General features: G+C 47.6%; 1 protein-coding gene across 1 annotated transcript in view; it reads left to right on the forward strand.

Annotated features, from left to right (window-relative positions):
• LOC138246401 (paired box protein Pax-6-like) overlaps positions 1 to 23,050 on the forward strand; it is a 151,644-nt gene that overhangs the window by 59,229 nt on the left and 69,365 nt on the right. The window contains exon 2 of the mRNA XM_069200986.1: positions 9,285 to 9,349. The gene's annotated coding sequence lies outside the window, so the exon portion shown is untranslated. The remainder of the gene's footprint in view (positions 1 to 9,284; positions 9,350 to 23,050) is intronic.

Below are 23,050 nucleotides of genomic sequence, written 5' to 3' on the forward strand. Positions count from 1 at the left end.
CCAAGCCCTTTTCCAACTACTAAAGCGTCTCGCAAGCGATACACATGCGCAAGCTCATGCTTGTGCAGGTTTGACCCTAAAAAAGGCAATTATTAGTAAAGAATCATCAGTCATAGACAGGCAAAATCTACTGTGATTACACATGGCTGTGCATAAAATTGAACTACAGTATCCCTGGCGCCAAGTGTGGCTGTGCATGGCGGAGGTCATTTGGTGCATGGTTTACCTACCAGAAAAGATTTGGGTGCAAGCAGTACTGCTTCTTAAACAAGGTTAAATCTTAACACCCCTGGTAAGATGTGTGAAAAAGAAGTGTTTTCTCATTTTAACTCCATTAGGAAATGTTGCTCATACTTACACCCCGAACAACAAAATGGATTTACACCAAAATTTGCATGAAAGGTGAATTTTCGAGATATTAGTGTTTACAAAAGTTGCTAAATGAGATTTAAAGGGATATCATTTTTGTTAGCTGGGATTCACAAATTTGTGAGTCTGTGAAATTGTGAGTCTGTGATTTAAAAAAAAGAGATCTAATTGGACGAGTGAGCCTTTTCTTCCCATCCCCCCTTTTGGAATAGTGGTTCAGACAGGGAACCACAGTATGACGAGATGTGATTGGATGCAAAAATAGTAAAATCTCTCTTGTAGCAGATATTACTGGGTATATAGCACAGTCACTGGGTCATGCACTTTACAAAAAAGGGCTCCACTTCACTTAAAAATTGTAAAAAAGCCGAAATACTTGCAAGATTCATTAGTCCAAGTTCTGGTTTATGAATCCGCTACACCTAACATGCCGGCCAAGGACTGCGTAACTTATCTCAGTATTGCAGTCCTTGGCAGCCATTTTAGGTCCTGGGGATTCGCAAGTCAGAAATTGGACTTGCAAATCTGAGGCAAACTTCAGGTTGTGAAGCTTGAGTCGGATTCACAAATCCTAGTAATGGGTTTGTGAATCTGAGGGAAAAAATAACAAAAGAAAGGCCTATTAAACCGCAAGCACTATGGGTCGAACCTTGTGTTTTGGCTGCAGGTTATTTCTTCACACAGCCCCACCTGCGCATTGCCAAAGTGGTTGGCTGCCTGCAGCAGGTGGGTGCAGGCCTTGCACAGCAGAGTTTGTTGCTCGTGGTGTGTTTGGCGCAGGAGCTGGTGAAAGGCGGGGCTGTGCATTGCCAGAGGCTGTCCGCAGCAGGGATTGGCACTCCATTGCACATTGGGCGCAGAGCCTGGCCGCTGGCGGGGTTGTGCAGCCAACCTCTTCCACTGAACAGCTGAAACCTGCACGTCACGGAGGTTGGCGCAGTGTCTGAGGAAAGGCCAGGTCTGGCATCGAACCTGTGCTGCTCACAGCCCAAGTCAGTGTACAGTGAGGTTGGAAAATAAGAATATCATATAAAGATCAATTACATTTATGAAAAAAACTATAGTTAAAAACTGAGTACTGGTTCTGACTCCACCACGTAAAACCAGTCATGTTTTTCAGTGCAAACAACAGTGATAACCCATGCAACCCTCCCCACTATGCTCAAAACATGACTTTGCCAATGGCACAAAAACAAAACAATAGCCATCAAAAAAGCAGCATGGATGGCGGTGTATATCATGGAGTTTGATGTGTGCCTTGCTGTTTATTTCTGCATTCATCTTCATCTTCACGCAAGATCTACCAGACTGTTAAGGAGGTTTCTTGCTCTCTGTATGTTTTTCCTCCTAACTGGGACCTTGTAAAAGAGACACTTGACACCTTTCACTTGAACTATTCTGTGCTGAGCATCACCAACACTAGACTTAACAGACCTTCTCAGCATCCAATTCTTGACAGCCTGCTGCCCTCAGATGGTGACATTCTGACTTTATATTACTTTTACACTGTTAGTGATAATTGCATGATTGCAGAAAATTATCAGTCGAAGAAATAGCAGCCTTGCAAGCCTGTTCTTGTCTGTCTTCTGGTCACAACCACATCTTCCTGTTCATTTCCTGCAGGTTTGGAGAGGGTGCACATTTGAATTTTCTTATAAATGTGATCATGTGCAGAGGCGCCTGAGAGGCTGTTGTACTTACTCTGACCTTCTATGCATGGTACCCTTTTGTTAGGAGGTATTTTTCAAGTAGTTATCTGAATTGGCTTGTGGTATTGAGCAGTACTAGCCTCATTTATTATGTAGCGTTCTACATTCGGTGCACAACAAAGGCCCAGGAAGCCTGTATCCATATCAAGGGCCATATTTATACTTTTTGCGCCGCATTTGTGTCATTTTTGACGCAAGATCGGCTCAAACTTACAAAATACAATTGCATTTTGGAAGTTTGCGCTAAAAAATTACGTAAATGCAGTGCTAAAAAAGTATAAATATGGGTCTAAGTTTTTAGGTTATAGACATAAAAAATATACGGGCAGTTCAGCTGAATGCAAATCATTAGCACAGTAAGGCCCATATTTATACTTTTTTAGCGTTGCATTTGCGTAATTTTTTGACGCAAGATTACGCAAATTTACAAAATACAATTGCATTTTGTTAGTTTGCGCTGCTTTTGCGTCATAAAATGACGCAAATGCGGCGCTAAAAAAGTATAAATATGGGTCCAAGCTTTTAGGTTATACACATGAAAAACGGGCAGTTAAGCTGAATGCAAATCACTAGCACAGTAAGGCCCATATTTATACTTTTTTTAGCGCTGCATTTGCGTCATTTTTTGACGCGAAAGCGACGCAAACTATCAAAACACACTTGTATTTTGTAAGTTTGTGCCATATTTGCATCAAAAAAAGGGGCAAATGCGGCGCTAAAAAAGTATAAATATGGGCCTAAGGGTCCCATTATGGATTACTTGTAATGATGTGCTCAATAAGTGGAATTACAAGGCCCCTTGGGGGATTACAAGTAACTCAGTGACCCTGTTTACACGAGTTTCCTTGTGCACAAAGGAGACAACATCTCCAGAGGAAAAATGCCCAAGAATATATCTAGAAAAGAGAATACTGGCTTTGGTGAAATTCATTTTAAACCTGTGCAATTCTGCCTCTCAGCGAAAACAGTGGAATTGGACATCGGCTCCAATCGCAATAGAAAATGTAACTATACGGGGTGTGATATGGACTTAACGAGTGTGCAACGATTATTAATACAAGACACTTCATCTTTTGGCTGCTGGGAATTGCTTTAATTAAATGAACCCCCTCAGGAATCTGCTTTTATTCACCCCCAATCAGGCCGGCCTCAGTTTAATATGAACTGAATTTGGATCGTGAGATATCGCCAAACGTGTCAATCAGCGACTGCGGTCTCAGGGTCGTACGGCAGGGCGGCTTTAGGACTGGTTGCACCCCGTGCAACAGTTTATTGTGGCGCCCTCCACCCCATGACCTCCTCCTCCGTTTCACTTACTACCACCCCGCAAATGTGCCCCTCACCTCTCCATCTCTCCCCTTTCACATACATTCATGTGTTTTAAAGCACTTGTAAAGTCTGGCTTTACTAATCCACTCAGCTAGCTACATAAAATATAGGGCACCCTAGCGCCATTCTAATGCCACATTAGCGTAATTTCTTTACGCTAATGTAGCGCTAGAAGGCCAAAAACGCTGTGCCATATTTACAAAGTGGCACAATGCATGCATTGAGACACTTTGTAACCCTTTGAGCTACATTATGCCTGCACCAGGCATAATGTACGCAAAGGTGGGATTCCTCCCATTAGGGGGGCCAAATAAATGGCGCAAAGAAATCTGACAGATTTCTTTGCGTCATTTTTTTCTGGCACCTTTAACGCCTGCTCAGAGCAGGCATTAACAGGAGGCTTTGTTGGTTGCAATGGGCCTCTGGGTGCTTTGCAGGATTAGCGTCAACATTTTTTATGCTAATCCTGCAAAGTGCCTGACCAGCATCAAAACTTCTGATGCTAGTGTCCCCTAACTACCGCCAAGGTGTGCCGTTTTTTAAATATGAGGCACACATGGTGGCGTTAGGGGGGCGCTAAGGGAAGCAGGAAATGTGGCGCAGCACTGTGTGCAGCGCCACTTTTTTCAAATATGCCCCATAGGGGCACATTTAAGAGCCCCTAGTGCCCTTCTAATGCCACATTAGTATAATTTTTTTAATGCTAATGTGGCTTTGGAAGGCCAAAAATGCTGCACCATATTTACAAAGAGGCGCAATGAACCATTGCACCACTTTGTAACTCTTTGCGCTACATTATGCCTGCACCAGGCATAATGGATGCAAAGTGGGCATCTCCGCATTAGGGGGAGGCGGCAAAAAATTGGCGCAAAGAAATATGATAGATTTCTTTGAGTTACTTTTTTTCTGGCACCTTTAACGTCTGCTCAGGGTAGGCATTAAAATGAGACTTCCATTGGTTACAATGGGCCACTGGGTGCTTTGCGTCAACATTTTTTATGCTAATCCTGCAAAGCGCCGGACTAGAGTAAATAATTCTGACGCTACTGCCCTAACTACTGCCATGGTGTGCCGTATTTTAAATATGACGCACACATGGTAGCGTTAGGGGGCGCCAAGGGGCACAAGAAAAGTGGTGCAGCACCACTTTTTTCAAATATGCCCCATAGGGGCACATTTAAGAGCCTCTAGTGCCCTTCTAATGCCACATTAGTGTCATTTTTTACGCTAATGTGGCGTTAGAAGGCCAAAAATGCTGCTCAATATTTACAAAGTGGTGCAATGCATGCATTGTGCCACTTTGTAACCCTTTGCCCTACATTATGCCTGCTCCAGGCATAATGTATGCAAAGAGGGCATCCCTTCGTTAGGTGGGGGGCAAAATAATTACGCCTGTTGCCTGAAGGCTGGACGCACAAGGAACTTTTCAGCAGGTGCTTTTAAATCGCAAGTTTCTGAGGTTATTTCTAAGCACAGCGTCCCCCTGAGGCCAGCACCCAGTGCGGCCGCACCGCTCGCACCGCCCCAAAGCCGGCCCTGTTGAACGGTGTTCGCTTCACACGTGGAGAAGGGCAGTGTTGGTGCGTAACGCAATCCTGTTGTCATCCCCATTACTGGACGCGCCAATGCACGCGCCGCCATTTTACGTCTATTCCGCTAATTTCAAGTAACCCTGGAGGCAAATGGCGACCGTAACATCTCCCACTTCCAACACCAAACCATACTTACTATTTCAAAGGGAACAGAGTACATACCATTCATACAATGCAAAGCAATAACCGAGAAAAATGTACTTCAGAGTGGAGCCAGCCACCCCCGCTTGAATAGGTGTTCCTGTTGTTAACTTGCATTTGTATCATACACACAGTCTGCATTTGTAAGTCATTGCAGTCTTTTGCTAGCCTGGTTGGACGTTCCAATGGGTTCCAGTGCCTGTCTCCATTTTGCTTTCAAAGCTTTGGCCTACATAAATAGAGTGGGGCAGACACACCGGTTTTCGTGGATGCATCAGTGCCCTCCAAGGTGACCTCTAGATATATTGGCTGTGAAGATACAATATACGGGTTGGGATTTTGAGGGTCCGTTTAATATTTTAGAATTAGGGTGCGACAGCTATTTCGGTCTTCGTGGATGTATGAACGCTCTCCACAGTGATCTCTAGATATCATCTCTGTGCGGGTATACTTTATGGATTGGTTGTCTAATACCCCACGCAATATTTTTGAAGTTTTCTGAAGTGGGTCCCTTGAATAAAGTGGAGTAACAGACTCAAGGGAGGATACTGGCTGAGAATTATATACATTGGAAGGAATCAATTCATATGGATTATTGGTGGAAATGATGGCATAGTAAAAACAAGAAACATTGTATGCTTAATTAAAAATGATGGGCCTGGGTTTATTTGAAGTGTTCACACTTACATACTCGAAGTGACAATACTTATGATAGGATGTAATGCGGCTATGGGTTTTAAAAGAAATGTATTTCTTTTCAAATCAAGAAATTAAAGACATTTTCACTTGTCTTAGCTTCCATAACGTTTGGTTTGGATGAGATTGCTCCATAATGGGAAAGTGGTGATTTTAATAAGGGTAATAATATACATTTAATGGATGATAAGGAACAATCTGGATAACTTATGCTTATTGACGAACAATTTGTGTTATGGGTGCCAACTTTCCAAGGTGAATGTATTCGAAAGTGGTGCACTTCCAACATTATTAGATGATAATGTATTGTAGAATAATATTTTGGACTTATGGTTGAGGTGCTCAATGATGTGTGAAGCCTACTAATAAGATATGAGGTCAATGGTTATATACTTTTTTTCTTCTTTTTCGTCTTTAAAAAAAAAAAAAAAGTGTATATGGACGTCTTTTATTCATGTGTTTATTGTATATGTGTATTGATTTTATTGTAGCCCTGAAGAGTTTCCTAGTGAATGAAACGCGTTGGCTTTGGCTACACATGAAATCATGTCTGGAAATTTACTTATCAATAAAGAATGATGTTTTAATTCAAATTGTAGATCATTTATTGTATTTTTAGAGGCTTTACCTTAAATTTGAATTTAAAGGGTTCCTCATCCACCATATTTGGACTACATAAGACAGATTGTTAGAACAAGGTTATCAGGCCAAAATATAAATAGAATGCTGAGCCATATTGCGGTTTTGTGACTCTGTGTGCAGTGGCGGCTGCCACTGAAAGGAGGTGGAGGGGAAGGGATAAAATAATAAATATATATATATAATTTTAAAAACACTTACCTTGTCCGTTGGGAGATGGGTTCACCTCCTCTGTTCTTGTCGGGAAGCACACAGGGTCCCAGACTCCCCTCAGCCAATCACGACGCTGCTGTCACAATCATGACAGCAGCGTCGTGATTGGTGTGAGTGGCCTGCTCCGGTGCGCACAGTGGTAGTGAAGGCCTGTGCTGTGCAGTATAGCCGGGAGGAGAAATGCAAAGTGCCCATGTGTGTTTGGCCGGCTCAGCACCCCCGACCAAGCACACATGCGCACTTATGGTGCACAAACCACTCCTCCTCCAGCCCCGCCATGCTCTAACCTGGCTCAGTGAAAAATAAAATAATAATAATGCTCCGTTATTATCATTTAATTTTCTTTCTGCTGCAAGCAGCAGGGCACCGCTCCTCCGTCTTAGCGAAGGAGTCTCCACTGGGTGTCAGTAAGGTAACTATACCAGTTTTAATGAGCTGTAAGGTTTTATGGCAGGTAAGACTGGAGGGCTGCCCCACACTGCTTACATATCGCCGAGTTTTGTGGGTTTTCGTAATTGAATACATACTGCTTATTTTGAGCTGGTGGTTGCTAGTGGGACCCATCAGCACTCATTACCAGGACCATGAATTTTTTTAACTCTGCAGACATTTATCAAAAGCGAGAGAAGGAAAAACACACAAAGAGGAAAGAAGTAGGAAGGGAAAGAGGGAAAATAGTTGAAGAGGGAGAAAGTATGAACCCGCAGAGTGAGATAATAGGGGCAGAGGGTGTCTGGTAGTAGATTAAGGCAGCATGATATGGATTCAACACTGGGCAGCCTTGGTATAATGCATGCTGACATTTAATAGGGCCAGCTGCGGGTTTATGGGCAGAGCTTAGGGCACCAGCACGTATTCCTTTACAAATTAACCAGTGTATACATATGGTAAATAGCGCATGATATCAAGTGGCGCATCAGGTATTAAAAGCCAGTGACCCACACAAAGTGGCAATGTTTGGACTATGTTGCATGCATGTTCAGAGTTTTGTGTTACTATGCCGTTGGAAGGTGGTGAGTGCTATTTCCCGGCTTTGGTTACTGTTGCGGGTTGATCTTTGATCACCACAAATTATTTCGCTCAGATCAGTGTAGGTTACAGTGGACTCTGTGTTTTTTTTCAGGGATTAGAATTTCTAAATAACTGAACACAATTTTGTAATTTTATTACCTAAGTTAAGTTATAGGTTGGTCTAGTGTGTGGTACATGAAGCTGGGTATTAATATCTAGATGTATTGGTGACCTCTGTTCATATAGCACACACTCTAAAAAGTAGCAGCTTCTAAGTGCTCCAGAAAGCAGCATAGGTCATGTTTGGCTGACCCCTCTCCGCAAGGGGAGGATACACTATACATTGATGCATTCATTTTATGAAGCTTGGCGTACATAGAGCTTGGCATCCTAGGTTCAACACATTTCAGCTGGCCGCAGGTTAGGGGCACATCACAAAGTGGGTATTCAGTTGACTATGATTTGGATGAGACTAGGGACATTACGCGTGTCCAGGGGAGTACTCTTCCAGAGATGCGGGGCCCAGTGAGAGAGTCCCCTATCCGTTGTTGTTCCATTTACTTGTGGGAGCCATGACATGGTAGACTGGGTGGACCACGGAGAGAAAGGTGGTGCTGGATTTTGCCACCTAAGTATTTGGCACAGATCCTCCCTGGCTTCTGTAGTTGAGATGCAAAGGGTTCATTGGAAGCCTCTATGTTGACAGGAGCTAGGCTGCCATGTTGCATCCTTGTTAGTCAAGCATTAGGAGTGACCTCCTCATTTAAGAGAGAATTAGGAAGCTTCCATGCAGTCTGCTCTGGGGAAGAGGGCAACCTCATTTAATAAGGGTGGGAGAGAGGGAAGGTGAAGCAGATGACAGGATCCTGGCCTCCAGGCAGTAGAATGTGCACTTGTTTGGAGAGATTAAGGCCCGTATTTATACTTTTTTAGCGCCGCATTTGCGTCACTTTTTGATGCAAAAATGGCGCAAACTTGCAAAATACAATTGTATTTTGTAAGTTTGCGCCGTTTTTGCGTCAAAAAGCGGCGCAAATGCGGCGCTAAAAAAGTATAAATATGGTCATAAATATCAGAAGGAACTTTAAAGCCGACGTGATGCTGAGAAGTGTGTGAAACCCTTGTGTAAGAGTTTCTGATAAAGAATCGGCCTTGATGGTCTTGATTCCAAGAAATGCACAATCTCAGCTATGAATTGTGCATCTGCTAATTACTGATCCTGGCAGGTCTGGTACCTACGGCATGCAGAATCATCATTCCAAGTTTGGAATGAGAGATCACATGCACACTGCACATGGTTTCCTCTGATCTGGTGTGTTATTTTCATAGACATTTTTTGACAGATTTTAGTGGGCAAATCCTCCAAGCAAATGGTGTGGGGTGCACATTTTGAACCCAAGTTGGAATCCCATTTAAAGCACTGACTACCACTTGCACCCTTTTATTATACATGCTTGGTACTGGAGCCAATGTGCTCTGTGTGTACATGTCTAGTGTCTTTTACCATTGGCAGTGCTTGTTTAGTGCATCCTACCGTGAGGACTACAGCTCTCGTTTAAGCCATGTTAATATTTTTCATTCTCAGGTTCCCAAACAGAGTTTCACTGTATCTTTCTCTGCGGAAGGAAGAGTCGCTGCAACGCTCTGTGAGTAAGTGTTGTGTATCTGCATGTGTTTTGTGTTGCAACCAGCTTGCTCCTCACAGAAATACTGGCACAGAGAGAGAGAGTCCGACCACATGTTGTGGGAACTTTCTCAGGAGTTCCAGGGCACACAGGGGTTACTGAGCTCAGCTTGTGGCATTCCAAGCCTTATACTACTGGTGTCCTGGGGCTTTACCCTACTGTTCAGCCGCGAACAGACACCAAGTACACCCCCTTAGCACTTGTCCTTCCGGCTAGCGAAGTTGAGCACTCCATGGTTTACTGAAGAAGGTGACGTAGGGTTACAGACTCAATAGAACATCCATTATCAATCAATAAGTCAATATGCAGCCTGAACTTTTACTCATAAAATAAGGGCTTACACATAACACAATACAGTACATAACCGCCAGAGGGCATTTCAATTGGTTGACCAATATTTCACGTAGTTATGGTTGTTTGAGAGCCAGCCTATGCTACTTCTCTGAGACAGCTGACAAGTGATAGCTCAGTGAAAGCACACCTCTGCCCTCCCAAGCAGGAGCAGTTCGCGGGACGGATAAGGGGCGGGTGGCACGGCTTTTTTAGCGGGGGAAAAGGGAGGGGTGGGGAGAGTCACGTAGAAAAAAAATAACAAATGTAATTTGTTTAAAAAATGTACCTTTTTGTGCCGCGCTGCTCCGATCCGCTCCTAGACTGGACTGCAGGCACAGGCTTCCCAGCCTGTCCTTCGCCCAGTCCTAACGCTGCTTTCATGCTGCTGGCATCATGAAAGCAGCGTTAGGATTGGATGGAGCGCCCAGACAGGGTACCCTGTGGCAGACTGAAAGTCTCTGCCTGCTGTCTCCAACCCAGCAACGCGGAGCCCAGTGTGCATGCGTGTTTGGGCGGCCCAAGACGGCCGGCCAAATATTCATGCGTACTGCTCGTCCCCGTCATAGCCCATAGGCCAAGCCCCTTTTACTATAAAACGATAACAAACACAGTTTATTATCGTTTTATGGTAAAGGTTGTGTAGCTGTTGCTGCTGGCGGGGGTGGGGGGACGCTCCTCCGCCCTAATGGAGAAGTAACCTCTGCTCCCAGGTGAACTCTGTGGGTAACGTTTGTGTAGAGTGCTGACAGGCCTGATCCCCTTCTGAAGAGTTGTGAACACATAGGCCCTCATAACAACCCTGGCGGTAAATCCCGCTTACCGCCGTTCTGACGGCCACCAACATACCGTGTCCGCGGCAGAAATCCGCAACAGGTATTATGACCCACACTGAGAATTCCGCCACTATACAGACACCCACACAAGTCCGCCACACCAAAGGTCAGTGATAAACTGGCGATAGCAAAACCCACATTGTTACGCCAACAGGCACACGCCCACAGTATCACGACCCACAAATCAACGCACTTACAAAACTACACCACATTGGACAATTCAAAATACACACACCAGACACATACACACACCACACCCACACACACACACCACTATAAAACACACAATCACATTACCCACAACCCCTTACAGCAAAAAAGTTTGAAGAAGCAGAGAGAGAGAAAAGCAAAGACCACACCAGCATCCAAAGGCACAGAACACCATCACTCATACACCATCCATGCACCTCACTCCACACACCCCAACAAATCACCCCACACATCACATCAATCATCACCTCCCACATCACTCACACCACATCATGGCACCTCAAAGACACCCCAGGTTTTCTGAGGAGGAGCTCAGAGTCATGGTGGAGGAACTTATCCGGGTAGAGCCACGGCTATTCGGATCACAGGTGCAGCAGACCTCCATTGCAAGGAAGATGGAGCTATGGCAGAGAATTGTGGACAGGGTCAACGCAGTGGGACAGCATCCAAGAACAAGGGATGACATCAGGAAGAGGTGGAACGACCTACGGGGGAAGGTACGTTCCGTGGTAGCAAGACACCAGGCAGCCGTACAGAGGACTGGCGGTGGACCCCCACCTCCTCTCCCACAACTAACAACATGGGAGGAGCAAGTCTTGGCAATCATGCCCCCTGAGGGCCCCGCAGGAGTAGCAGGAGGACTGGACTCTGGTGAGGCAAATCTTTATTACTATATAGAGGCTGACTTCTGCAATGTCCTACAGTATTCAGAAATGTGAGGAGGCGTTACAGTCTCTCACCTGTGTGTCACTGGAAGTACTGCATGATGATGTTCGTTCGGTTGTCAATATCTTCTTCCTCTGCCTCCTCTTCCTCACTGTCCACAGGCTCCACTGCTGCCACAAGACCATCACCATGCTCATCCTCCTGCAGAAAAGGCACCTGGCGTCGCAATGCCAGGTTGTGCAACATGCAGCATGCCACGATTATCTGGCACACCTTCTTTGGTGAGTAGTATAGGGAGCCACCTGCTAGATGGAGGCACCAGAATCTAGCCTTCAGGAGGCGGAACATCCTCTCAATAATACGCCTAGTTCGCCCATGTGCCTCAATGTAGAGGTCCTCTGCCCTTGTCCTGGCATTGCTCACTGGGGTCAGTAGCCATGAGAGGTTGGGGTAACCAGAGTCACCTGCAAATGTCGAAGGATAACTGTTAGACACACACTAACCCTTAGGTACTACCCCATACCCAGACACCTACTCATACTGTGTGGGGACCTTGGCCTCACCTATTAGCCACACCCGGTGCCTCTGGAGTTGGCCCACCACATAAGGGATACTGCTATTCCTCAAAATGTAGGCGTCATGCACAGAGCCAGGATACTTGGCATTCACATGAGAGATGTACTGGTCCGCCAAACACACCATCTGCACATTCATCGAATGGTAGCTTTTTCTATTTCTGTACACTTGTTCATTTCTGCAGGGGGGGGGGACAAATGCCACATGTGTACCATCAATGGCACCAATGATGTTGGGGATATCTCCCAGGGCATAAAAGTCAGCCTTCACTGTGGGCAAATCCTCCACCTAGGGAAACACGATGTAGCTGCGCATGTGTTTCAGTAGGGCAGGCAACACTCTGGTCAACATGTTAGAAAACATTGGCGGAGACATCCCTGCTGCCATGGCCACTGTTGTTTGAAAGGAGCCACTTGCCAGGAAATGGAGCACTGACAGAGGGGGGATTCCTGTGGGATGGTGGATAGATGACATCAGGTCTAGCTCCAATTGGGCACACAGGTCTTGGATTGTGGCACGATCAAGTCTGTAAGTGATTATGATGTGTCTGTCTTCCATTGTCGACAGGTCCGCCAGGGGTCTGTACACCGGAGGATGCTGCCATCTCATCATCTGCCCCAGCGGTTGTGGCCTATGGAGGAGAATGGTGAGCAGAGGGTCATGTACCACATAGGTTGCACAAGTGTGTCTGCAGTAATGTAAGTAAATCCATGTGTGGCGTAGTTAGTTCGTATATGTGCCAAAATGTGCTGTGTCACAGTTAGGTGCCATGCCATGTGCCCACCTGAAATGGCGGCTGCCTGACTTGTGAGGAGGGACAAGGGGAAATGAGGTAACTGCGCTGGCGTTGTGCTGCGTCGCGGTAGACGGTCAAAAACCGCTGCGTAATTCCGCATTGGTTATAATTGGGCCATATGGGTTCCAGAAGCCAATGGCGATGTACGCCTGCGTTGACGGTACGCACCGCCGCGGATGTGACCGCCATTTTCTATTTGTTCACTCACTTGATACCTGACCTTCAACAGGAGAGGACCTACACTGCAAGTGCTGCTGTGACCTCAGTCTGAAAGCGACAATGGCTCGAATGTCTGGGGAAAGGGCCCCTGTCTTCACCGCTGAAGAGTTGGACAAACTGGTGGATGGGGTCCTCCCCATGTACACGCTACTCTACGGTCCTCCAGACAAACAGTTGAGTACACTGTGAGCATGATGCGTGGGCAATGCCTGTTTGGAGTGGTGTGGATGGAAAATACATGTTGGGGGGGGCTGAGGGCTGCATGTGAGGATGGTGAGTGTATGTGCGTCAGGGCATGGTTGGGAACTGGTGGGCAATGAGTCTGACGGCCGGATGGGTGAGTAATGTCCTTTCCTCCTGTACCTTTCCTCTAGGTCAGCGCCCACCATAAGAAGGGTATTTGACGTGCCATCGCCAAGGAAGTGCAGACCCTGGGGGTCTATCATAGACGAAGCACCCACTTCCGCCAGAGAAGGGAGGACCTGCGCCGCTGGAGCAAGAAGACGGCGGAGGCCCAGCTGGGGCTGGCCTCCCAACGTGGAAGGGGTGCCCGTCGCACCATGACCCCCCTGATGTTCTGCATCCTGGCGGTGGCCTATCCGGAGTTGGATGGGCGTTTGAGGCCATCACAGCAGCCACAAGGGGGTGTGTACAGTGTCATAAAGCTGACTCTGCGCGCTTTAGGAAGTATCTGGGTGGGGGATGTGGGCTGTGGGTGCCCCTAGGCCAGGGTGAACATGGCAGTGTAGGTACCTTGTTGGCAGGCTCTGAGGCACTCCAACCCCAATAGTGTTAGTGGGCATCTACTACTGGGCAGGCTCCTGTGGGTTCCAGGTGAGCAGCTAATGGCATTAGGCATTGTACCCCATGGCCTGGTGACTTTCCTACTAACTGGTAGTGCATGGCCTAGTGCATAGGGCTGCTCCCCGTGTGTTGTGTCCGCCAACAGTAGTGGTGTTGCTGGCATTGACCATGTGTGTTCTCTGTCTTTCCCCCTTCTTGTTTTGTCACCCTGTCCTTGTGTGCATTAGCATCATCTGCCGGAGGAGCAGAGGAACAGCGACGGAGGGAGCTGCATCCCACATGGCCCAGGAGGGTGAATCCACGGAGGGTGAAAGCACTAGTGGGACGGAGGGCGAGGGGAGCTCCACGGCGGGGACAGGAGGGGATACCAGCGACAGCGACTCCTCCTCTGATGGAAGCTCCCTGGTGGTGGCGGACACCTCTGTGGCCGCCCCAACAACAGGTACAGCTGCCACCCCCCTACCAGCACCGCCCTTCCAGCAGCCCCTCAGCGAGTTTCCCGTGCCCGCTCACCCAGGAGGGTGGGCATCTCCTTCGCCCCAGGCACCTCAGGCCCTGCCCTAGTCAGCCCTGCTGCACTCAGTGAGGAGGCTATTGACCTCCTGAGATCCCTCACTGTTGGGCAGTCAACCATTCTGAATGCCATTGAGGGTGTCGAGAGGCATTTGCAGCAAACAAATGCATACCTGGAGGGCATTCATTCTGGTGTGGCGGCCCAACATAGAGCATTTCAGGCTCTGGACTCAGCACTGATGGCAGCCATTGTCCCTGTGTCCAGCCTCCCCCCTCCAACTTCCACTACCGAGACCCAATCCCCTCTACATCAGCCTATCCCAAGCACACCATCAGAGCAGCATGCACACACATCAACACACAAAAGTGGTTCAGGAAAACATAAGCACCACACATCCCACAGGCACTCACACAAGCACCAAACCCATGCACACATACCAACATCCACTCCACTGTGTCCCCCTTCTCCACGTCCTCCACCTCCCTTCCTGTCTCGTCTCCACTCACACCTGCATGCACTACATCATCAGCCACTGCCTTCATCACCAGCATGCCCATCACTACACACCGCTCACGTGCAATCACCACCCCCACTACCATTCACACGTCCCCTGTGTCCTCTCCCAGTGTGTCTGTGAGCCCTCCTCCCAAAGTACACAAACGCAGGCACACACCCACTCAAAAGCCATCCACCTCACAACAGCCTCCAGCCCATGCACCTTCACCCAAACTCAGCAGACGTACACCTCCTACAACCACTACCTCTTCCTCTACTCCCACACCCCCTCCATCTTCCTGTCCCAGTGTGTCTAAAAAACTTTTCCTATCTAACATTAACCTCTTCCCTACACCTCCCCTCCGTCCGGATGTCTAGATCCCAGCCCAGCACCTCAGCCACCAAATCTGCATCCGCTGTGGTCCCTGCTAGTCCGATATGATCGAAGGGGGCACCCATCAGAGCTGCCAGTGTGCCACTGACAGATAAGATGGAGCACACCATTCCACCACCTGCAAAGGTCAAAAAGGGGCTGGCTTCCAGCAGGGGAAAGTCACACCACCCACCCAGCAAGGCCTCGCCCAAACACCGAGAGGACAGTGCCAAGGTCCCTGCAGTGACTGTCAAGATGGGGATGGGCCACAAGCCAAAGAGCACGTCTCCTCAGGGTACAATGTCTCCTGGTGAGGGGCTGGTGACCACCATATCATCAGGGATGGCAGCCACCTGCACCACAGTCACCACTGCTGCTCCGACCGCCACCTGCACCGCCACCTGCACCGCCACCTGCACCACCGCTGCCACAACGTCAGGCTGCAGCATCCTCCCCAAGGATCAGCCATCCGAGGCTGCCGAAGACGGTATGTGTCTCCATCCACCACAACAGTCACTTGCACCATGGCCAGCACTGGCAGCATCTCCGCCGCAGCCACCGCCACCTGCACCACCATCAGCACCGCCACGTGCACACCGATGCTACTCTGTCGGACGTAAGCCCTATCCCCAGTGGGCATCCGTCAGAGTCTGCAGGTGACGTCCTGGACCCTGGACACGCCACTTGAGACACCACCTCCAGCACTGACACGAACCAGCAATTGGCAGCCTAAGTCGCCGCAGGATGGAGTGTGGCTCTGCCTCCATGGAGTATCATGCTACCTGTTCCAGGTACATCGCGTGGCTAAGACACCCAGGTGAGAGGATGTCAACTGCCACACCCCCGGTGCAGCATCATTGGGCACAAAGCCCCCTCCAGAACCAGTGGAGAAATGCATCCACTCACCCAGTCCTTGGCAGGATGAAGCACTCTGGGCACAAAGCCCCCTCCAGAACCAGTGGAGAAATGCATCCACTCACCCAGTCCTGGGCAAGAAGAAGCACTCTGGGCACAAAGCCCCCTCCAGAACCAGTGGAGAAATGCATCCACTCACCCAGTCCTTGGCAGGATGAAGCACCCTGGGCACAAAGCCCCCTCCAGAGCATGTGGGCAAACCACCCACTTGCAAGACTGTGGCTTTGCACTCCCCAGGAGCAAGCAGTGGGCAGTGTACCCACTTGAGAGACTTGAGGGACTGTGGCTTTGCACTCCCCAGGACCAAGCAGTGGGCAGTGCACCCACTTGAGAGACTGTGGCTTTGCACTTCCCAGGGCCAAGAAGTGGGCAGTGCACCCACTTGAGAGACTGTGGCTTTGCACTCCCCAGGACCAAGCAGTGGGCATGGAGCCCTCTCGAGGAGCAGTGGCGTCGTACCATCATCCGGCTGAGGTGCCACCCCTCCCCTCCACCCTGAGGTGCCTGTTTTTTTTTCTACCTGATGCCCCTGCTCTCCGTTTTGAGGCAGGTGTCATGTGTCAGCTTCGCCCATGCTTTTTGGGACAACTGGTCCACGGACATTTCATGGGACAGTGTACGGACTTGTGTACTTGATGTAAATATTTGTGTTTAATGATTATTTGCTGTTCTCTTGATCTATCTGATTGTTCCAATATAACACTAGTTAAACTAATTTTGTTTTGTCCTTGCGTTCTTCCAGGGGGTGACGGGTGTATCTGTGATGTTGTTGGATATGTGTGTGTGTATGTTGTTGTGGTGGGGGGTGGGGGTGTTGCGTGTCGCGTGTGTGTGTCACTCTCTTTTCCCTCCTCCCCTGTGTGCTAGGTACAGTACTCACCGTCGTCATTGCCGCTTTCTTTCCACTTCGTGGTGTATTAATAGATACAGCAACATGGGTAGGATCTGCAATTCGAGATCCATGGCGTCCTAGTTCTTCCTTGGGTGTCGAAAGGTGAGTGGTTTCCCTTCTGTGTACTGTTTCCGCCGTGCTTTTGATGGCTTTGGTACCGCCCCGGAAAAGCTGGCGGATTGGTGCCTTGTAAAAGTGTGGGCTGTACATTGTCTTCCGCCTGTCTGTTGGCGGTTACCACCGCGGTGTTTGTTGCTACCGCCGTAGCTGTCGGAGTGTAAAAGTGGTTGTCTGTGATGGTGGTTTCCGCCATGGTCATGATCCCATTTGTTACCGCCGGCCTGTTGGCGGTATTACCGTCACTTTAACACCGACCGCCAGGGTTGTAATAAGGGCCTTAGTTACCAAAGCAATTGTCCCCCTCCCTCTCAGTGTTACATTTGAAATGAAATTAAATGAAATGAAAAGGATCACTTGTAAAGTGCAGCAATCACCTCAGAAAACCGAGCATCTGGGGCCTCGATCCCTGAAACTGGATAATTGTCACAGCTCACTATCCATTAGGTGGTACACTGATTTTGGGAAAAGAAAAAAGTTTCAAACAACTTTCTGAAAGTGGCATGATTTTTCGCTTGTCACAGAAAAAGAGGAAGCTGATTCCAAGCCTTTGTTCCAGGTATGGAAAAGGATTTTCCTCCTCCGACCTGTAACATAAATTTGTAATTTGCAATAGTGTGTTACTGGCAGATTTTAGGACTCTGTGGAGACAGTAAGGAACAAAGTGGTTAGAAAGAAATTTGGGGACAGTTCCATGAAAAGCTATACAAACTATGGTCAGAGATTTAAATTTAAGGCCTGATTTAGATGTTGGCGAAGGGGAATACTCGGTCACAAAAGTGACGGATATCCCGTCCGCCATATTACGATCCCATTATATCCTATGGAGAGGATAATACAGCGAACAGGATATCTGCCTCATTTGCAATGAAGCATTCCATCCGCTGAGATCTAAATCAGACCCAAAATCTGCTTTTCCACAGGTCCGCAGTGGAGGTCCCTTAAACCTTTTGAAGTGGAACATCGCTGGGGCAATTTAAGAGAAAGTCTGACTGCAGCATTTTGCACAGCCTGCAATTGTTTGAACAGGTATTTGGTGGAGACTATTACAATAGTCAAGCAGTGACCTGATCAACTGGCTCTTCAACTCAGACCCTGCATACCACTTTCACACCTGATCCAGCACCAGATATCCTTCGGGTGATTAGTTGTGCTTTACAAATCCTTGTAACATAACATAACATAACATAACATAACATAACATAACATAAAATAACATAACATAACATAACATAAAACATAACATAACATAACACGAAAACATGCTTGTAAAACCAATTATGTAGGCGTTGTAAACGTACACTGCAGCCCACATATATCATTGTGTACCTAGGCCCTGGGAGTGGAGGTGCGGTGAGGCTACAGCACCCACAAAATAACCATGCAGGAGTTCAGAAGTGAATGAACAATAAAGATTGATTTACATTTTGATTCAATCTTGTCCCAGTTGATGTGCCTTCAAAGACAGAGGTCAAATGTCGAGATGTATCTACTGACAAATTGCTGCTTCTTGTTTTAACCTGGATATTAGTGTTTAAAGTTAGGGGATTTTGTAAAGTGAATTATCTGACAATCTTGCTGAGGTACAGGGAATGTGAAACAATATATGATGTCAGTTTTTAACACACAACAGTTTTAAATACTTGTAAATAATTGTACAAATATTGCAAAATATATCAGCAGTTAAGAAAGCACAAATGAAGCAAATTTTTTGTAATTCTGAAGTGTGATGCAAACATGGATTTTATTAGGATGAAAACAAATCACTTGGGGCCAGATGTATCAAACTTTTTTGCATTCGCAAATGGTGCAAATCGCAAAATTTGGCCGTTTGTGAATGCAAAACTCCCTTTCACGATGTATGAAAGGCATTCGCAGTGCAATTTTAAGGAATCGCAAAAATAGTTATTCCTTAAAATTGCGACCCCATTTAGAGAATCGCAAATTGCGATTCTCTAAATAGGAAATCGCAAATAGGGAATTCCTATTTGCGATTTCCAAAGCACATGTATCAAGCATTTCCTAAATGCGAATTGGGCATTTAGGAAATGCAAATACCACAAACTCAAGTTTGGTGGTAAGCATGTGCAATTTTTAAGAATGCATTATAAATGCATTTTAAAAAATGACATGGAGCGCACACATGCCCCTAGGGCATGTGTGCGCTTCACATGTCCGCAAATATTTTTTTGGGGTGCATCAGAGGGGGCCTTAGGCCCCCAACACCCGGGGGTTTTCATTACCTAATTTGCAAATTCCTAACTGGAATTTGCAAATTGGGAAATGCAAAACCATTTGCACCTATGGGCCTACAGGCCCATAGGGATGAATGGAGTCGCATTCTCTAATTTCGATTCGGTAATAGCCAGAGGGCAGGTTTAGGAGGGAGGGGGGCAGGCGGGAAGCACACACACACTCATTCTTTCACACACAGACACGCACGCACATCCATTAACAACACTCATAGCATTCGCACGCACCAAACATTCATTTTAAAAGTTCACACACTCATTCTTTCACACACACACGCACGCACACAAGCACATCCATTAACAACACTCATAACATTCAAACATGCATGCACGCACCAAACATTCATTTTAAAACATCACACACACACTTACCTTCAGCCTCGAGGTCCCAGGAGGGCCTCATCACAGAGTGGGATGGGGTCAGTGAGACTGCTGACCCCACTCTGTGACAAAGTGTCACTGATTGACACTCGCCCTGGGCGCTTCAGGTCTTAAACCTGAAGTGCCCAGGTCGAAGTCAATGGGCGACGCTTTCCTCGTCACCTAGGGGAGGGCCTTGAGGCACCTTTGCTGAGCCGAGGAGGTCACGCCCATAGGAGCTGTGACCTCCTCAGCCCAGCAAAGTTCAGCTCAGGCAGCCAGGAGTCTGCGCAAATTGCCTCGCTATCTGAGCTGAAAAGGAAGAGTGTCTGTCAGGCTGACCTTTGTTCAGCCTAACAGACACTCTTCATGAGGGGCAAAAGGTGGGGGGGCGTCCCCCCTCCACCCTAGAGGACGGGCCGTGCCTGGTAATAGCATTTGCAGATTTTAAGAAATCGCTATTACCGACTAGCAAATTTGATACATCCCATTTTGCTTTTTTTAAATAGCGATTTCTTAAAATTCGCTATTTCAGAAATGCAAACTGGGGGCTTGATACATCTGGTCCTTGGTGATGTGCAGATGTGCAATGATAAATACTTGCTGAAACCAGATTTAAGTGCATTATTGTTTGTGCACATTTCTCTGAACCATGCATTAAAGTGGCCAAAATGATTACCATTCAGCCAGTGCCACCATATTAGCAATTGTGGACATCATGCCATAAATACCCACAGATTGGCAAGAAATATCACTATTATGAGGGGCAGCATTTTACCAGGTGTGGCATCATGCCATGAATGGCCATGAGTTACCAAGAGTTCAATCAATCAATCAGCATTTATAAAGCACAGCTAATCACCCGATAGGCGCTTGCAGGTACTGGAGGCTTATTTGAACAGCCAGGTCTTGAGGGCCATTTGGAATTCCGGAAGTGAGGTGATGGTCCAGAGGTGCGTGGGGAGACTGTTCCAGGTTTGTGCTGCAATGTGAGAGTAGGAGCATCCTCAACTTCTGCTTCAGTATATGTGGGGAGTATGGGCAAGTGAAAGGGAGACAGAGCATAATCCTCTCGACGGTTGGTAGAAGTTCAGGTGGTGACTAATATACGCGGGTCCTTGGTTGTGTAGAGCCTTGTCTGCGTGGGCCAGCAGCTTGAATTGGCATCTCCTATGTACGGGAAGCCAGTGGAATTGCCTTAGGTGGGATGTAATGTGGGTTTGTCGGGGAAGCCCAAGGATGAGTCTGGCTGTGCCATTCTGTATGGTCTGAAGTCTCTGTAGGAGGTGTGCGCAATTCCTACGTAGAGGGCGTTGCCGTAGTCTAGTCGGCTGGTAAAGAGGTTCTGTGTCACTGTGCATCTTGTGTGTAGGGGTAGCCACTTGAAGATCTTACGTAGTATGTGCAAAGTAAGGAAGTAGGTGCAGGAGACGGCGTTGATCTGTGATTTCATGGTGAGCTTGTTGTCAATGGTGATTCTGAGGTTTCTGGCATGGTCAGAGGGAGTGGGTGCGGGTCCTAGGTCTGATGGCCACCAGAAGTTGTTCTATGTGTTACTGCTATTGCCAAAAATCAGTACTTCCGTCTTGTCTGTGTTCAGCTGCAGGCAGTTGTTCTTCATCCAGTCAGCGACGCTTGTCATGCATCTGTGGAAGTTGGTTCTGGAGGTGGAGGGGTGGTCGGTGAATAAGAGAATGAGTTGGGTTTCATCTGCATAGGAAATTATGTTGAGACCGTGAGATCTGATGATGTTGGCCAACGGGGTCATATATGCATTGAAGAGAGTGAGGCAGAGGAATGAGCCCTGGGGGACACCGCAGGTGATCTCCTTTGGTTCAGAGTTGAAAGGTGGGAGGTGGATCCTCTGGGTTCTTCTGGTGAGGAAGGAGGTGATAAATCTGAGTGATTCAGCTTGGATGCCGATGTGGTGGAGTCTTTCGATCAGCATGTGGTGGGATATGGTGTCAAAGGCTGCCAAGAGGTCAAGGAGAATCAAAGCTGCTGTTTCTCCTCAGTCAAGGAAGGTTCAGATGTCTTGTGTGGCTGCAATCAAGGCAGTTTCAGTGCTGCGATTGCTGCAGAAGATGGATTGGGAGGCATTGAGTAGCTGGTTCTGATCCAGGTATGTCATGAGTTGCTTGTCAGTGATCTTTTCCAGTCCTTTCACTGGGAATGGGAGCAGGGAGATTGGCCAGTAGTTTTTGGGTTTGCTGGAGTCAACAAAGGGTTTTTTGAGTAGTGGTCTGACTTCGGCGTGTCAGGAAATGTTGCTGTGGTGATAGAGTTGTTGAGCAGGGCAGTGAGTTCCTGGCCAATCGTTTAGTTTCCAAGGTTGAAGATGTGATGGTCTGTGGAAGCTCCAGAGTAGATGAATTTCATGGTGGAGGTGATTTCCTGGGTGGAGAGGATGTTCCAGGTGGTCAGTGTGTGGTTTATGTTGGTTACGGTGGTGGCGTATCTATCGAGGAAGTCCGTAGCTGTGTGTTGGGGTTCGAAGTTTCTGTATATGGTTGCGATCTTGCTGTGGAAGAAGTGGGCGGGGTTGTCGCACACCTCCTGTGAGGGTGTGATGTTTTCGCTGGCAGCCGAGTTGGAGAATTCTTTAACAATGCTGAAAAGTTCCTTAGTGTTGGGGCTGGTTTCAATGCTTGCGGCATAGGCTGTCTTCTTTGTTGCCCTCAGCTGGCGGCGGTACAGGTTGAGGAAGGTCTTAAAAGCTGCTCTGTCGGAGGCATCCTTGCTGGTGCGCCATCTCTTCTCCAGCTGTTTGTTGTCTCGCTTTGCTGTTCTGTGTTCTCGAGTGTTCTAGCTGGCATTTTTGGAGTATTTTCTCTAGTTGTTGCTCATGGTGGGGAGGATGCTGTTGGCGCAATTGGTGATCCAGTCATTGACGATTTCCATTCCCTGTTCCACCTCCGGTGGTGGGCTCTGATCATCTTGGGGGTGGAGGTGGGGGGCTAGAGATGCTGAAGTGGCCAATAGAGTGATCGGCCCAAGTGAGTTCTGTGATGTGGCTGTATTTGACACTGCTGCTGGAGATTAAAATGGGATACAGCATGTGTCCTGTGGTGTGTGTAGGGATGGGGACGACAAGGGTCAAGCCGAGCCTGCTTATACTATCGAGGAGGTGTGCTGTGTTGTTGTTGGGGTCGTCGATGTGGAAATTTCGGTCGCCGAGGAAGATGTAGTCCGTGGATTCTAAGGCTAGGGGCACAATGAAGTCTGCGATGGTGTTTCAGAAGCTGGAGCGCAGGCCTGGGGGTTGGTATGTGAGGGTGCCTCTGATGGTTATTTTGTCGTCCATATGGATC

Source organism: Pleurodeles waltl, chromosome 7, assembly GCF_031143425.1.
Source record: "Pleurodeles waltl isolate 20211129_DDA chromosome 7, aPleWal1.hap1.20221129, whole genome shotgun sequence".
Taxonomy (NCBI): Eukaryota; Metazoa; Chordata; class Amphibia; order Caudata; family Salamandridae; genus Pleurodeles; species Pleurodeles waltl.